We start from the raw sequence: 18,801 nt of genomic DNA on the forward strand, positions 1-18,801 counted from the left end.
ATGGATTTAGGCAACGTCGTTCTACTGTAGATCTTTTAACAGTCATTATTGAAAACATATACAAACGCTGGATAATGCGAGCGAAACCAGGGTTGTATTTCTTGATATATACAAGGGCTTAGACAAAGTCTGGCAAGAAGGGCTGCTAATGAAATTTAAATCGCATGTACATCTGGACAGCATAATATTAATGCGGGAGTGCATCACGTGTCGATCCTTCAACCACTGTTATTGTTATATCCCTTAACGAACTCTCTGACAATATGATGTCCGAGATGGGTACATTTGCTGGTGATACAACGCTCTATAATATGCACGCGAATATAGACAAATCAAAGTCAATAGTAGCATTCTTAGGGAATGGAATGGGACCGTAAATGGATGGTAACATTTAATTCTAAAGCTGTACTCCTTTAACAACTACAGGAAGCTTCTTCAACCACCGATATCAATGACCTAAAACACTTTATCTGGGAATTCCTCTTTCAAACTCCTCGGCTTAACATTCACAGGAAATATATACTGGAAGAAATACATTGAGACCACTGCAAAGGATGTTGCAAAGAAGGTGGGTTCCCTCTATCGTGCTAAAAGACTAGTCACACCTGAAAGTATCCTATACCTCTACAAACCCACTATTCGCTCATGCATGGAGTATTTTTATCACATTAGGACTGGTGCATCTACCACTAGTCTCTTCCTCTTCGTCCAAAAATTGTTTTCAATCAAATAGGCCTTATATTGTCAACTATACTCCCACCCTGTCCCATCGCCGCAATATTGCATCCCGGTGTCTATCGTACAAGGATTATAATCAAATGCGCTCAGATAGAATTCGTTGAGCGTGTGCCCTCTCGTCGTACATATCCCCGACAATCCTTCTTAGCAACACGATTCAAGACGTTGATTTCTAGTAAAGGGGAAAGTGCCACGAATATAGATTCCAAGCCCGGGCATATATCTGAGTCCCCACAACAGAAGGGGAGGCATCCTTTAATGTTAAAGTAGATAGAAAGGATTGAGGATGTAGGTTTGTTTCATTTATTTCTAATATATACTTTAACTATAAGGTAAGAATCTATATCATCTAGATTACTTCTAACCCCACGGATATTTTTGAATACGAGCCTCCAGTAGGTGAATTGGTTTTGTTTGGTAGGTGGTTCGAGTTGATCGTTACATTTGCTTGAGCTATCATTTCACTGCTTTTTTATAAAATCTCAGGTTCGGGGGAGAGTGTTGTAAAAAGTGAGCCAGTTTTGACGCCAAGTATACACACACAAGTGTTCCATTAGCCGAGTCTTACATAATAAGTTGTGTACTCGTAGAAAACTTGCCCGAGATAACAGCATGTCCCATTTTTAGGCACAACATGACTGCAATCATCCCGATATTATACAACTGGTGATAGAGCAGCCGCTCTATCACCAGTCACAGAGATCAAGTTCTGCCAGTTCGATACAGCAGCCAGACAAACTGTCAATCGGATACCCTCAACCTCTCAGAAAAGTTCAACCAGCCGAGTGAGCACGAGTAACATGCAAGCAAACTAAATTTTCTTAGTTTGTGAGAGAAAGGAAGAAATAAAGGGGCGGGAAATGGTGTTCAATGTCCAGTCATGTGTGACACGTCTTTCGTGGTGAGGGCAAGCAACTGACCTCGCGTCTTCTTCGAAACCTTGGCCTGTGATGTCTAATTCTCCGAGAGACTATCACATTAAATCCTGAACGCCTCGGTGTAGAATTCTCTGGAAGCGAGAAGCGAAAGCTGCATTCACCAGAAAAAGAAGATAAACAAATACACATTCTATTCTACTAAAAATTAATTTCACAACATTTATAGTATTTGTTTACAGATATATTGGTTCACATTTTTAAATTCCCAATCTCTCTTCTTCGTAGATGGCACTCAGAGGGAATGAGAGGGGGTAGTCAGGCGTTTGGAAGCGATGTTATTATCTCGAGATTCCACGCAATCTGCTTAATTTCGAGCGGCATCGGCCTTATATATTCAGGGTCAGGTCGGGGTAGATAGTCCACTCAGCCAACCAGATTAAGATACGTAGCTGGGGCTTTACAGACCTAAATTGCGTGTGTGTACTTCAGCCATAATCTAGAGTTTTGAAACCTGGAACCAAAACCGACATCCGTTCTCATGACTCCAGGGTCAACGCTTGTCAATTTCCCTTGCCTAGAACTCAGAACACCTGGCCCGGTGTCTCTCAGGCCATACGAATGTAATCGTCATTATAATAACATTTCTTGTCATTTGTTTTTCAAACAGCAAAATATGTATCTAATTTTCAAACAATAAAATAAAATATATCTTTATATTTAAATTAAAGTATTTTTGATATCCGCTGTTATCTCGGATTAAATTAAGCAACTAATGCATATTCGTTCGGTATTTCTTAGGTCCTAGGGGGTATCAACCTCCCCAATGGGGAGCCAATCGCTCCCCCAAGTTGAAACAAAGACAATCACAGGTGGTTCTGGTGAGTTCCTTGTATTGTACCTCTGCGCCTGGTTAAAGCACCAAGCAAAAGTGTAAAAGCCGGCATAGGTATTGTCTAGCTCTTTCTTAAAAAGTTTAGATTTACAAATCAAAGAATTTGTTCGAGTCACCAGCTTTAGGAAGGTTGTCGACTATGACAGAGGAGGCTTCCTTTCTCCGATTTTAATATGAGTTTTTGGGTTTGTATTACTGTACACATAGATTCGAAAAAGTTGTCAAAAAACAAATATATAACAAATAAATGTTATCAAAGGCAAGATAAGTTACTTTTATACCAAACTGGATATATTTTTGTATTTTTATTCAATGTAACATGTTTATTCAGCTCGAAAAACATGCGGTGTTTACCGATGTATTGGAAAATTTAAAATGGCGCCCGACTCTCTCTTTTACACGGTAAGTTTGGTAAAAGGTGTTATAAATAATAAACTAGACAAAATACTATTAAAAAACGACCGAATATATGTTAACTGATATCACGGTAAAATATATTGAGCGAATTTCTTACAGCATTTTGTCTAGTTTCTAATTTATAACACCTTTTCCCAAACTTACTGTGTTAAAGACAGAGTCAAGCGCCATTTTGAATGTTCCAATACATCGGTAAGCACTGCATGTTTTTCGAGCTGAATAAACATGTTAAATTAACTAAATACACGAAAATTATATCCAGTTTGGTAGAAAAGTAACTTATCTTGCCTTTGATAACATTTATTTGTTACATATTTGTTTTTGTTTTTTAATTTTTTTCGAATCTATGTGTACAGTAATACAAACCCGAGTTTTCCTTCTCATAGATAAATGATCTGACAATACCTTAGAGCCCATCATACCGAGAGGGGTTACTATGCGTCTGGTTTCTACACCAAGTATATCTGCGCCCCCGCATTGCTGAAAATAGTAAGTATTTTACTTAAATAATGTTTTGCTTTATTCTAAATAAGTAAACGTAGGATGGAAGATAGCATCTAGCAATAGATTCACGCTTAAAAAATGAAAAATATTTTTGCTGCAGAGGTGTTTTGTTTGAAATTCTCCGACTACATTATATGCATCATATGTTTATATATTTTTGTACACATCAAAATACATTTATGTTTACGGCGGGGTATCTATAGATTATAATTTGATTGGAAGTTTAAAATCAATAGATGTGTATCCTTTTACCAGTAATGGAAAGATTTTCATTAAAGAAAAACAATGAGAAATGAAATATTTGAAACAAGTTTCTTTTTATCGTAATATACGCACAATTTCATTCGATTCCCGATTGTAGATTTTCCGATCCATAATTGCGATTTCGATTAATTGTCAAAATATCAGGAGATGTATAGATATATAGATATATATAGAAACTTTTTTAATTTAAAATATTAATGTAGATTGGTATCAGTGGTCTGCGCAGTTTGAAAGGTAAAGCATCTGATAAGTGATTCTATGGTAATTTGCTATGCAGAATCTAAACATCGCACTCATTTTGTTCTACAGGTCATGTTTTTGAGATACAAGGCGGTAAAAATAATTAAAAAATGCCACTTAGTGCTATTTATTCCCTTTAAATTTGGAGAAAAAAAATATTCACAAAATAAATAAATTTTCTTGCATAGTTCAGAAGAAAATCTAATCATGGATAAAGCACCTTTTCAGTGACTCTCCCCTGTGTTGTGCAGCCACTACATCTCGTTTCAAACACCAACAGTAGTCCAGAAGAAAGTTCACATCCTACCGGATTTGGTAGGGTGCTTCCATGACACGAATATCATGGTGGAAAAATTTCCCCTGTTTTCCACTGAAGTCACCACAGTTCTGAGAGAAATAGTTGGACCGTGGAAAGTGCATTTTGACTGACCATAATTTATTCATAGGTGTTTAAGAGCTCGTTGACTTTTTTCTTGCATCCCGCACTTCGGTTATTTCCTAAAGTGTCTTATCACTGATTTAAGCGGATACCAAACGGACATCTCAACTGCATTCAAGACATCTTCAAACATTGTGTACTTCATAAGTTCTCTTATCTGAGGCCAATCAAAGATGCCAGATTTAAGTTTTTCCAGACTGATCCGAGGAAACTTCTACTGACGAAAGAAAGTCCCATGTTGTCCTTATCCATTGCCTTCACAAAGTTCTTCATCAGTTCCAGTTTGATATGTAAAGGTGGGAGTAAGACCTTGTTTCGTTCAACAGGAGAACGAGTCTAAACATTATGTGAACCAGGTTTCAAACGTTGTTGTGGTGACCATTCTTGTCTGACAAAATGTTGATAATTAGCCGACTATCCCACAAACACTAAAAGCATGGATACTTTGCGTACCCTCCCTGTAGTACCAAAACCAATCCAACTACTTTAAGACCTCCGCAAATCAACAACCATGGTCATTGTAATTCAGAGTAGACAGTAGCTGATCTATTTTTTGATGAGTTTCTTTCATTTGCACCGAATGACCAATTAGAATTGAATAGTATTTATTTCTGTTGTGAAGAAAGACTGTCATGAGACTACTGCGTGAAGAATCGATGAACTATCTCCATTTAATAGCAACATATTCCAGCCCTATTGATTGAATCAAACCAGCAATGCTGTTGCAGTAAACTAATGACGATTCCCTCTGGGTTGTGAGGATCTGTCTAAATTCTCTTTCTCGCTCTCGGTACCAAAATAATGTTGTCTCAGGTGCTAGCAAATTTTTCTAACGAAGACAAGAACCCAGAAACTGTTCTAATTCCTTTGATAGGTTTAGCCCCCATGTCATTTCATTGAAATCTGCTTGTGTTAGAGACACTGGCCCATCATTCTCTTCTGGCATGTATTCTTCATCCTCTGCCTTGTCTAGTCCGTTATCAGATTCCGATTCAGAGCTAGAATCGATTTTAACATCTGCCGTGGGAACGGGCAGGCCTGGACCGTGAGGAACTGATCATATGGTATACAGAACATGAGGATACTGAATACAGTGCTTGTTCTTGCGGTTGACTCCTTTAAGATTAGTCATGCAGAAATAGTAATCTGACACATGATCTTTACCCTCCAAACCATTGGATTAGCGAATAGCATGCTCTTCCTTTTTTATTTCTCCAATCACGCAAGTTCTCAACACATGTTTTGCCGCTAACATCGGGTGCAAATGGCTTATCCTGGTCATCAAGCTAAACTTCAAAGTAAGCATGATATGCCTTCTTTACCATATCAGTTATATTTGCTAGTCGACGAGGAAGAATCACATTACCACAGAATATGTAGCAGAATCTATTAGGATGATTTGTGTATTTGCGTTCCATGTTCTGTCAATCGAAGATACGTATTCTAAATAGAAACCCAAGAAGAACAGATTCTTGTAAAAAGAACAGATTCTTGTAAAAAGAAAAGATTCTTATAAAATAATCCACATTGATTGTGCCTATTTACAATGCCTCCCCACAGGACAGAGTTAGACACCAGGGTCGTTTTTTAACGTTGAGAAAAGGTACAAAAATAAAAAAAATTGTCTCAGTCGTGAAGGATTGCTCCTTCACCGAAACAGAACAAGAAATGGAAGTGCATCATCTGAAGAACAGTGTAGATCAAACTTTTCGAAACCATTTTCAGTTTCAATGTTCTCAACGCAGTTTGTCAAGTTTGTCTGCGCAGTTTCAGTTTCAGTTTCGGTTTCAATTTCAGTTTCGGTTCAGCTTCAGTAAATAAAAACATCGTTAGGTTTCAGTATCGGTTTCGGGATTCCACAGAAAAATTTTATTCACACAGAAGAATAGGCTATAGCTGCAGCTTCATTTTCCTTATAGTTAGTCCTATACAAGGCCCAAAGTTTGCACTTATTATACCTCAAAAACAAGACCTGATGCAAAGAAACGGATGCCATCTTTGGATTCAGCGCAAAAACTATGAATCACTTGAAAAATCTTCGACCTTTGAAAAAAATAAATGCAGGGCAGTGTATTGGTTCAGCTTTCAATAATTTCTACAAGAATTTATATGTAAAATGTTCAAATAAAACTAATCACTTAGTCTCTACCATTGAATATAATGTTAATTGTTTTTTTGTAGTCTTTATAAAATATTGTTTTTAGATTCCTCATATGTATTCTTTTCTGGATTGATTTGTGTAGTCACGTTTTTTTTTTCGTTTAATTAAATTATTTCCGTTAGTTATTTTATTTGTTTCATTCTTAAATCAAATATCTTTTGACATTTCTGCTATTTTACCTTATATTTTTGTTTAATTCCGAATCCTCTCTACATTAAATTATTATTATTATTATTATTATTATTATTATTATTAATATTATTATTATTATTATTATTATTATTATTATTATTATCATTATTATTGATGTTGTTGTTGTTGTTTTTGTTGATGCTGCTGCTGTTGAAGTTGTTGTTTTTATCATAATTGATATTATTATAATAATTATTACTGTTGTTATTATTATGATGATCGATATTATTTTATTATGATTATTATTATTGTTATTATTATTATTGTTATTGTTATTATTATTGTTGTTATTATTGTTATTGTTATTATTATTGTTGTTATTATTATTATTGTTATTATTATTGTTATTATTAGTATTATTATTGTCATTGTTTTTATTTTTATAATGATTGATCTTATTATTATATCCTTATTGATTTTTTATTTTTTTTCTAATATTTTGCCCCCTTATTATTATTTATTAACATTTTATGCGTTCTATAAGCTTTACTTCTATTAGGTGCCTCTTGGATTGCTTATAAAAATACAGAAATGAATTGATTCATCCATATACTCAGGAAATAATATTCAAGCCGGAAATGCAACTTTCCTCTCGATCAATGTATTTTCATTTCATCGAGTGTCCAATCTAGCGAACCACTTTCATGTAATATCCTAACTTTTCCTCGCAGATCCATTAGGTTTTGTCACCAGCATTCCAACTGTTGGGAACGGTGATATTGAATACGGGGGAAAGATTAAAGTAAAGACCAGAAGGAAGTAAGGAGCGAGGACGGAAAGACAATAGCGGATGAGGCGTCTATAATTTTTCAAATGTTCTCATCGGTCAAGTACAATCACATGTTGAGAGGCACGTCGTACAGAAATCAGTAGTTGCTAAATTTTGAGACAATATCTATAGTGAGATGAAGAGCCTCGTATGTATATCGCTGTCCGCAAGGTTGAGTCTTTATGTATTTATGTCTACAACGGCGAAAAGATGCGACACAAGATACGAAAAGTGAAATTGAATAAAACAAGTTCACCCTGGCCAGCAAATAACGTCTAGGAAGCCCCGTTGGCATTCTTCATAGGTGTGCATGTATTTAGTAATAAACCAACAGCTCTAAAAGATCAGAAATATACCGAAGTCATCAGGTAAAATGCCATTTCAGAAATTGTTTAAAGGTAATTTAGTTGATTTTGGTGTTCATGGAGAAATATTATATAAAGAAATGTAAATTGCAAAGTTCTAGAAATTCATGGCGAACGAAGAAAACTGGCCGATGATGCATATTTTTTTTTAGAATTAAACAAATGGATACGTAAATTTAGAGTTAAAAATGTCGTTGTTTGTTTTTTTTTCCGAAGACAATCTCGTGATAATGATCTTTAGGCTTATAATATTATCAGCAGTTGTCAACTTATGGCTATTTTTTTTTCAATTAAAACTATTAGCCGCTTCCGGGCAACATCGTTTAGGCTGAAGTACAAATAATTCTTCTTCATACGTATTTTGTCGAACTCGAAAATGTTTCTGTCGAACTCAGGAATTTGGACTAAATTTCGAACGGAACCCTTTATTTAATTCATGAGAATAGTATGTTCTTGTTCTGTCAACCATGACTGGATAAATTTCCTAAGTAATTTACAATGGTATTTTTCGATAGCCAAAACTGAGAATTGAACCTTTAACCTTTAAGTGAATATCACTTTGACAATTAATTCTTCCAAATACTCTAACCTTTTTCGCAGTGTGTCTTTGCGAACAATTCTAGTACAGACTTAAATCTATTTTAATCACATTAAAAGTGAGAACAGTAATCCAGTGAATCCAAATAATAGAAATAACCAATCCTCAACTAAAAGATCAGAAACGGCAAGGTTCCTATTTACAATGCCTCCCCACGGGACAGAGTTAGACGTCAGGGTCGTTTTTTAACGTGGAGAAAAGGAACAAAAAGTAAAAATTGTCTCAGTCCTGAAGGACTTCTCCTCCTCTGACAGAGAACAAGAAATTGAAGTACCGCACCTGAAGAACAGATACTATACTGTGATCTCGGCCCAAAGGCCAGGAAGTAGAGTGAGCTTGTCCTTAACCCGTTAACAGGTATTGTTTCTAGTAAAAGCTACTTCTAAATATATGTTTCGTCAACAATTAAATTCAATAGAGTACGAATTCATTTACTCAAGCCAAACCAATTAAACCAAGATGGTTATTCTATTGTAAAGTATAGATTGATGTTAGTACCGGGTGTATGTATTTTAATGATTTTAGAATGTTCCACTTTATTTCTGAGGAGAATACATATAACTAAATATTAAATATCATGATAAACTTAGAAGACCTGATGCGTTTGAGCCTGCTCTCGCCCTGTCAACCAAGCAGTACATTTAATGAAACTACTCGATACTAGTATACTTGTTTTAAAATTATGTTTAATATTTACGATTTCTTGTTATTCATTGAATAGTTTCATTGTGTAATAAAAATCTGACTTGAAAGAACACGAGGAAGCTGACAGAGAAAATGCTTTCGTATATTCCTTAGCTGTTATATAATTTTTTAAGTGATGACTAGATGTACTTCCTCAAGTGAAATAATTCATTCAGCATCATTGATGCTTTAACAGTAACTAGGGTAAACTAGTAACCATAATTTTAAAATACACTCTTATTAGTAATTCGATCGTCAGTTTTAAATAAGCATTTGAAGATTAAATTAATTCCATTTGCTGCTTGAATTATAGTGATGTCGCACTCATCCATGGAGCTGGAAAATGCGTCAAGTAAAAAACAATCATCTCGTTATGGTATATAGTAAAGATCTCATCATCGTAGATTCCATAATTTCTTTTGTTGCATATAAATAAAAGTTCATTTGTTATAAAAAGAAATTAGAATTTTGCTGTTTTATTTACACATCGCGGTATCATAAAGTTTTACATATTTAGAAAATAGAGGCATTTCTTCAATAATCGACAAAAATAATGTAGAAAATCTATAAAGACAACGGCTAAATAAGTTTCAGCAATCCACAAACCACGGTTGCATAGGGTAAAAGAAAATCACTACTTCAATTTCTAAAATAACTAGGATTCAATAAAGAAACAGCTATCCATCTAAAAGAAATTAACTTCCTAGATATAACCCTTGGACATGCAGAACCAACAATCTCTGTGACAAATACCTTAATCATCTATTTATAGTTTTAAGCTTCAACTCTATATATCAGCCAGCATCTCCAGCATGATAAAAGAAAAACAACTAGCATAATAAAAAACAATTCTTAAAAGATAATTGAGTGTTATAAAAAAAAATCTAACACCACCAATACTAAACAGTACGATTAGTTCCACCTATCCCACAACAGTAAATTGGTTCTGACAATTAGCTAATTATATTTCCAAGTTCATTAAAACGCTTTCAGTTACAGTTAGTACGTGTTAGAAAACTATGAACTGCAACATTTACATATATTTTCAAATCTCTTATTTTTTTAAACGAAGAACAAAGCAGTATAAGACACCCAGGTGTATAATGCTTACGTGGCATATTTGCAAATAGACATGCCTGAAATATTTTACTCTGGTATACTGTTTATAATTTTAAACTTGCTAATCAATAGATTACACCGTGCAACAAATTTTAGGTTGAAAAAGAACAGTCCGCATAAAACTTGTTTCCGTACAAGAAAAATAAACCTGATCTTCATTTCTATATATTACCCACCGTTTTAATATACTATAAATCTCATTTTATTATTATTTGTCATGAATGGAAATCAAAGATTGTACATGTAAAAAGCATTTGTCTTCTTAAATCTCTTGTTTTCAGTATCATCTTCCCTTTTTATATTTCAGCAGTAGTCTGTCGATATGTTATACTTTCATTTGTTTTAAATATTTATGCATCACTGAAATATCTTGATGGAATCTATCGCCATGTTCATCACTCACATCACGAAGATTCTTCGCAAAATTCTCGAAAGTAAAACTTTCGAAAAAAAACCCTAATTGAACAAAGAAAATGACAAAAATTGATTTTTTATTCCATTGTACGGAATAAAATGGCCGCAAATGCACTGTGATTTCCCAGTATTGAAAAGTGTTATTAATTGCTTACAATGATTTTACAGAATGCAAAATAATAATTTGTTGTACACAAGAACGACATTAACGACAAGTTAACATTCTAGTATCTATATGTTGATATTTAGTTACAATATATATATATTTCTTTCCCAGATTATAAAACAAGGTGAAACCGCATTAATTATAAGAGAAAAGACTTACAATATAGTAGCGTTTCAAGCAAAGGACCATAAATAGCTACACGTGGATAACTAACATCTTTAAGTGATTCAAACATGAAAAGTAGATGATATTATCTTTTAATAATCATAATAATTTGCATAAATAATGTTTCGAAAATTGTGCTTTTGAATCTTTGAGATGCGGATGATTATTTGTTCTGTTTGAATCTATGTAGCTGCTCTTCTTAACTTGAGTGTTATTATCAATATATTTCGGCCGATATAACATCTCACCTGTTAATATTTAAGGTGCATTTTGTTGAACTTATGTATTTGTCCTCGAAATCTGGAACTTCCACCAAGCTGCAGCATAATAGATAATGTATTCAGTAAAATTCAATTGTGAGTTCACATTTCTTTTGGCCGAAGTTCCAATGGGGCGGGTGGCACCAAAAATATAATTCCAAATTATAAATTATATAAGATTTTACCCAGTCATACCTGACGGGCGGAGAAAATACTACCTCTGTAAATAAGATAAAGGGTTCCCTTCAATATTTTGGGTTGATGTCAATCGGGGGAGGTTTTATCGGTCAAGAATTTGTTTAAGAAATTAAAACCAAAATTAAGTAATACCAATGCAAATTATAAAGGACAAAAGTAAATATGAATTTATAGAATGATGAATTAATCACTTGCTAATATGTAGTCAATACCTTTGCTCCTCTACTGCCTCTTTTTCATCCTCCCTCGCTTTACAATTCTTCTTATTTAAAAAATGTAAAAAGCAGTTACTATGATATTTCTGATTTAGAGATTCTATATTCATTGTAAGAATTGGCCCGATGATTCTGGCTTTCGAAGTAAATTAAAACTGAAGTAGGCCTGCATATATGTAGCCCATAATTTTGGATAAGAGAAAACTATATCTTGTGTATGTGTTTATGTACCTTCATATATATATATATATATATATATATATATAGTAATTTATAAAATATATATGCCGATTAAGCTACACTGAATATTCTGCGTGTCATCCACTATAGGATTCGTCAGGCTTATGCGCATAAGCCTGACGAATCCTATAATGGATGAAACGCAGAATATTCAGTGTAGCTTAATCGCCATATATATTTTATAAATTACTAACTAGCTTTACTTACGTATTGAGCACTTTTGAAGTAAATACTTAAAGTTTACGCATAAATCTATACTTTCGCATATTAGGTTCATGTGAGTAAATGAAGTAGTCATATATATATATATATATATATATATATATATACTAAACTACTCATGACCCGTTGGGTCAGTATATATTAACTATGGAATTAATTTATGAGCGTGGCACTTTTGACGCAAAGAACATAGTTTTTTGTGACGTAACAGAAACATTTCTACGAAATTATATTAAAATGAAAAAAGAATATAGATAGATTTCTATGAGTCGTATTGTTTATAATAGTTTATTCTTGAAAAAAAAAACTTACAACCCTTATTATAAGTGGTTTGCCATACTTATAGGTAAATATGCACTGAACAGATACCATAAAACTAAAAGTTAAATTCAAATTTTGAAATATCATTTAATTTAAACGTGCAAAAATGGGTCGCTGAAAACGTACACAGTAAAACAATACATTGTAAAATAGCTGATTTATTTGTAAGAAAATTGCGTTAAAATAACTTTAACGTAATACGGAAATGAACAATGTAAAAAATGCAGAAAGTATTGACAATTGTTTATTTGGATAATTTAAAACGCAAAGAAACATTAGGCCGCTGAAAACGTACACAGTAAAAAAATACGTTGTGAACAGGACAAAGTTGATTTATTCGTGAGAAAATTGCGACAGTATAGTTGCAATATAGAATAGTTGCAAAACATCCCCTAAGAGGTCAGTATGTTATATTTTCTATGGAATTAATGTGTGAGCGTGACACTTGTGCTGTATAGAAAATAGTTTTTTTTGCGACATAACAGAAACATTTCTATGAAACTATATTAAAATGAAAAAAAGAATATAGATAGATTTCTAGGAGTCATTCTATTTATAATTGTTTATTTTTTGAAAAAACCTTCTTCTCCATCAGTAGTAGTAGTAGTATTAGTAGTAGAAGTAGTAGAGTAGTAGTAGGGAAAATACATGTCAACCAGTAGTAGTAATAGTGGGATAAGGAAGAGGGGGCGTAGTAGTAGTAGTAAGAGGAGGACGAGGAGGCGTAGTAGTAGTTGTTAAGAGGAGAAGTAATAGTAGTAGCAAGAAGAGGAGGCATAGTAGTAGTAGGAGTAGGAGGAGGAGGATAGTGCGCAAGCAAACAACCAAGAACGACAGTTTTAGTATTATATATATATATATATATAAACTCTGATATATATATATATAAATTCTGATATATATATATATATATATATATTTAGTAGAAATGGTAATTAATGAAAACATAAAGAAAGTGCTCAATACTGTTTTAGAGCAAATATGCTTTTTATTTTTTATTCTAAATTATTTTTTATTTATCATTTTTCTGTAAAAGTCAGAGGAAGCTACAGAGGGACAAGAAACGGCGTGGTAGCTGAAACAATAATGTACCTTTACAGAGAAATACTGTAATAAAAAATAAAACGTATATATATATATATATATATATATATATATATATACTTTGATTTTCATAGTTGAATAACGTTGTATTTTACATAATTAAACATGAACACAATATTAATAATCATGCCTGTTTCCGGATTGATGTCCAACACCTTTAAACGTAAATTTATCGATTCAGTAATTTATACAAAAACATGATGAACTGTCTCGTTTTGTGTGACTTTTACATGCAACATCATTTTCTGGAATTAAAATTATTTCACCCCACAGTACAAAACCGTACATCCAATGGTACAAAAATACTCTGCGTAAAACCTCATTGGGAGTGTTTTTTTTCCGGCAAATCAGATTAACATAGATGATTTATTTTTTTTTTCTGTTGAAACTTTCCAAAATGTGTAAGTCTCATTTGGCTAAATAAAAAAATGTATTGCTATTATTTAAACTTTTTTTGTCGTATTTCTGTTTAAAAGAATATGCTGGCACGTATTCATCTTTATATATATATATATATATATATATATATATATATATATATATATACACACTAGCAGGCCGCCCGGCGTTTCCCGGTCGAAAATAAGCTTAAATATATTTTGATTAATGCAGATTTTGCCTATCTTATTATATTGATATATAGCAATGATTTTAAAGTGAAAAACAAATGACTCGTGCGCCAACACCGAGAATCGAAACCAAAACCCTTAGTTGATGCTTTACGTTTTCTTTGGACGTTAATGCCTGACCCATGAAGACATGTTTTCTGCAGGGCTAAACATTAAACCATGAACTAATATTATGTTACGCATGCATATTTGTCATGTTGTCGTTCGACCTTCACCTGGTTAATTCCATTTTTAGTCGAGTGCAAGCGTCGGTCGGTCGGTCTGTCGGTCGGTCGGTTGTCTGTCCGTAACACTTTTGTGCTTGGCCTTTTTGGTTAAGATCAAAGGTCTGTTGTTAATAGATGCTGTTCTTAGATTTAAAAAATTTTCTTGGCCTTTTGGCCAAGATCAAAGTGTAGTATCTGGTCTTACTACATACTGTACTTATGTTTGTAACTTTTCCTTGGCCACATAGCTAATATAACGTTTCAAATTCCCTAAATCAAATATTTTTTGTGATATAAAGTGGGGGATCACTTTTCTGTATTAATTTAATGGGTGATCATTTTACAACCCCTTCTTTTCTAACTCCCCTTTATCTACGATTTTTCCATTCTTATTTGACTTTATAACTTAGTCCATCTATGAATTCTGACGATGCTAGTTGGATTTTTTCCTCTCTTTGAGGATTTTCCTCTAGCTGAAACAATTTGTGAACTCATTCTGGACTCACAGTAATAAATTTCCTATATACTGCTCTGACTACACATTGAGGACTCTAGTCCGGTTTTTTCACCACTGGTAAATATATATATATATATATATATATATATATATATATATATATATATATATATATATATATATATACTAGTTTATTGGTGTCGCGGTGTTTCCCGGAAACTAGAGTATGTGACGAAATTTCAATGCTCAAACTAATTCGATCATTAATGATGAATAATACTAAATGAGAGTGATATTATTAATATTAATACGAAGTTCAGTAATTGTAGAAATTGTATTACTACTACTACTATTACAACTAACAATAATGCAATCATCTCTGCGATTATATAAAAATAACCGTTTTACATCAAGGTCGGAATGCCTCTTGATTATAAGGGTTGATAAGTGTTCGGTAATAACTGAGACAAAAGCGTATTAAAAGTTAATGCTGGAAATGAAATAGAAATTGAGTATTTTGGAAGCGACTAAAGAAGACCAGAGGTCTACAGGCGGGCAATTCTAGAAAAAAAAGCTTTGTTCATAGAATTTTCGTTTAGATTTAAGTACAGATAGAGAGTGCTAATCTTTGATTTGTAAACATTTATACTGTGATAACTTAATTAAATATATCAATATATATAAATATTTATATATATATATAAAGAGAGAGAGAGGGAACGAGAGAGGGGGCGAGTGAAAGAGAGGTTTACGGTAAAACACGTATAATTATGCATACGTCTATCAAAACACGCCCAAAACAATATATGTTTTTGGAGTGATAAAAAGAAAGAAATAAAGAGGATACATAGATTAAAAATAATAAATACTGTAAGGATATGACCCTCGCAGTGCTCATTCGCTGATCCAATCATAATTTGCAGCATCAGTACCGTACAGGATATCTAATTTGCATGAATATTTAAGGCTTTCGGCGTAAGACTAAAGTCTGGTATATCTTCTGTTCTCGGTCAGAAGAGGTTAACTTCTTTATAACTGGACCGAATTTTCTTTGTCTTAATTTGAATACCCATTTCAAGACAATCGAATATCCGTCATATGATAGAAACCTTATGACAACCACAGCGCGTAAATCGAGTTTAAGTTTACGATTATACGAGTATAGTTTCATCAGCAACAGCTATAGAATATATATTCGACTGGGAGGCTTCACGGCAGAATGAAGTTGTTACTTGATATTAAAAAGAAAAACGACCTTTTATTATTTGTAAACCCAACGAACATATTAATATTGGTCTCCTTATCCTTGTATCCTTGCACAGCAAGATGTCCAAAAATATTAGTACCCATGCCTTACTAGTTAAACATTTTGGAATAATATTTTAATACTAATTTGGTCATTACAACCGTTCTTCTGTCAGTCACATTTTTTCGCCCGTCATATTTTTTAAACGTAATATGTATATTGCGATTTTTGTCTCTTTAAAATGTTTTTAACAACATTAAGAAAGTGAAATGATTTCATTGAAAAAAAAACTATTAAATGGAGCGCGTGACATGGCCGTAAATTTATAGTGTGACCAACTGAGCTATTTTAGCTTTCTAATAAATAAAGCTTACACTATTACATTAAAAAAATTTAGTAGTTTTTTTTAGATGGGGGAAGGCCACCACTAATCAAAGCCCAGAAGGAACTCGAGGATTAGGGTTAATGGGTATACATTATTCATTGGAATTTTAGCGTAGTAAACATTAGTGGGAATTTTCTGACTTGGATTATTTAGGGGGACGTTTCAATAAGAACTTGTTCACGTTGGACTTGAAGGCAATTAGATTGTAGTCAGCTGGAAAGCAGGCAAACGGAATAGAGTTCCACACGCGAGCAGTTCTAAGAAAGAAGCCCTGTTCATGGAATCTACGTTTAGGTGTAGGCATGGATAAAGAGTGTGGGTAATTGTTGATAGTGGTTCTGGATAGACGAGTGTTTTTCGTGAAAGTATGGCGGAAGGGGGCTTAGATTGAAGTTCAGATGAGCACCTGCCATTATTTTAATTGTGTTTCAAAATATGAATTTAAACGTAAGCAAATATAACATTAAAAATATAGGTAAACATTGTAAAAATGGTTGGAAATGAAATAGTCTCTAATTAAATGGTTTGCTATAAGTACGAGTTGACGCATAAAACAATAGAATGTTTCACATATACTGGAATTAAGCTTTGTTAACTAACGATTCTAGTTATATTAAATTAAAACTGATGAAACAGGACATGGGAAAGGTTTATGATGTTATAATTTATATATTGCTTACAAAATACTTTTTTTCCTTTAATGCATCCAAAATCTAATGTATATCTTTTCATAACCAACGCTCGTATCCACGCCTGAATCCATTTGAAATGAATCGCTCTTGTCCGGTGGAAGCACACTGCTTAGAAAAACTTATGAAACTTACTTTCCTCTCTGACTTAAAATAAAAAGCCTATATTAGATCCATTGTGAAAATCACGGTAAAAAATGTGTGATCATTCTACCGCTTCAGAAAGTATCTCAACCCCTTAAATGGAGTACTATTGCCACGTCAATTATTAAGTCCCTGTAGCAAAATGTAGTAGACAAAAAAATCAGGAACAAAGATAGGAAATAGTAAGTTTCGACCTGCACCGCCCACCTCTAGAGAGAGGGATTTCTTGGCTGTAATGACTGTAGAGAAATAGGAAGGAGACAGAAAAATGCAGAAGAAAACTCGCTTCTCGCAGATTCGTGGTTCGTAACAAAGAACAATCCAAACGCCAGAACCACATAGGCACAATATGCAAAACACTGCCTGACTGCTTCCCAGCGTCCTGCCTTTATAGCGGCCGGGAATTATATATTTGCATAATTGCGCGAGAGCACACACGATTCTGCGAGAATTGCATGGGGTAAAAAACAATAAAAAACCCATGGACGCCATCTTGGAACTCTCTTCCGCTCGGCCCGCAACACAAAAACAGACGTATCCGAGGTAAGCTCTTTATCCCCCCCCCATTTCGGTTATTGCCAATTCCGCTACAGTTCCTAAGAGCACCCTTATGTACCATGAAAAGATACAAAACTTTTTTTTTTAATTTTGTAAACGAGGACCTTTTCGCCTCATTACTTCCTTCATCTCACAGAATAGAAGTTGCGAGTCGTTACTTCGAATATGTAAAACAAGTGTTCGTCTAGCTACAACCAACCTTCAACAACTTCTCTTACTCTCTATCTGCCTAAAACTAAATGAAATCTACACGCAGAATATATTTCCTCTAAGTGTTTTTCTGTGGAAAACATTACTGTGTAGCTGCTTCCCGACTAACTATTACATGATTTTATTCAAATCTCATGTGAATAACTTTTTTGTTGAGCTGAAATGATATAACACTACTCAAGATGCATTATTAATGATCATGTTGTCTCACCATCTACCTAACACTTAAACTTAATCGTTGAGTGGCCTCCCGGCCTTAATAAGTGTTGAACATTCAGCCAAATAAAACGAGTAGAGAAAAGATTACCAGCGCCTGTTTTGTGAGAAAAGTGAATTGTAAAAAACAGAAAAGTCCATGTGTTATTAGATAAGAAAATCTATTTTATACTTTTATATTTTATATTCAAACACAGGAAAATTAAGACAAAAATGTAGCTTTATTTTCCGAAGCTAAGAAAAATAGTATGACGTGAAATAAAATCTCGCAACTCCTGCGAGATCTCATTAATCGACCGAGACGAGAAAACCGGTAAGAGCCGCCATTGAGCTCGCTGCCGAATCCAATGGAATGTCATAGTCATCTCATGAATTTGATTCCATAGATCCGCTTTTCTGCCTTTATCAGCGCGTCCATAAAAACCTATTGCGTCTCATTCATTGGTCAAACGACGTAAGCGCCGTCAAGTTAAAACGAAAGTGAGAATGATTGATG

General features: G+C 33.7%; 1 pseudogene; it reads left to right on the forward strand.

Moving 5' to 3' along the window:
* The first annotated feature begins 14,555 nt into the window (after positions 1 to 14,555).
* Positions 14,556 to 14,714, forward strand: LOC145241839 (U2 spliceosomal RNA; annotated as a pseudogene).
* The last annotated feature ends 4,087 nt before the right edge of the window (positions 14,715 to 18,801 follow it).

The sequence above is a fragment of the Euprymna scolopes genome, chromosome 20 (genome assembly GCF_053919585.1).
Source record: "Euprymna scolopes isolate OS-2025 chromosome 20, ASM5391958v1, whole genome shotgun sequence".
NCBI lineage: Eukaryota > Metazoa > Mollusca > Cephalopoda > Sepiida > Sepiolidae > Euprymna > Euprymna scolopes.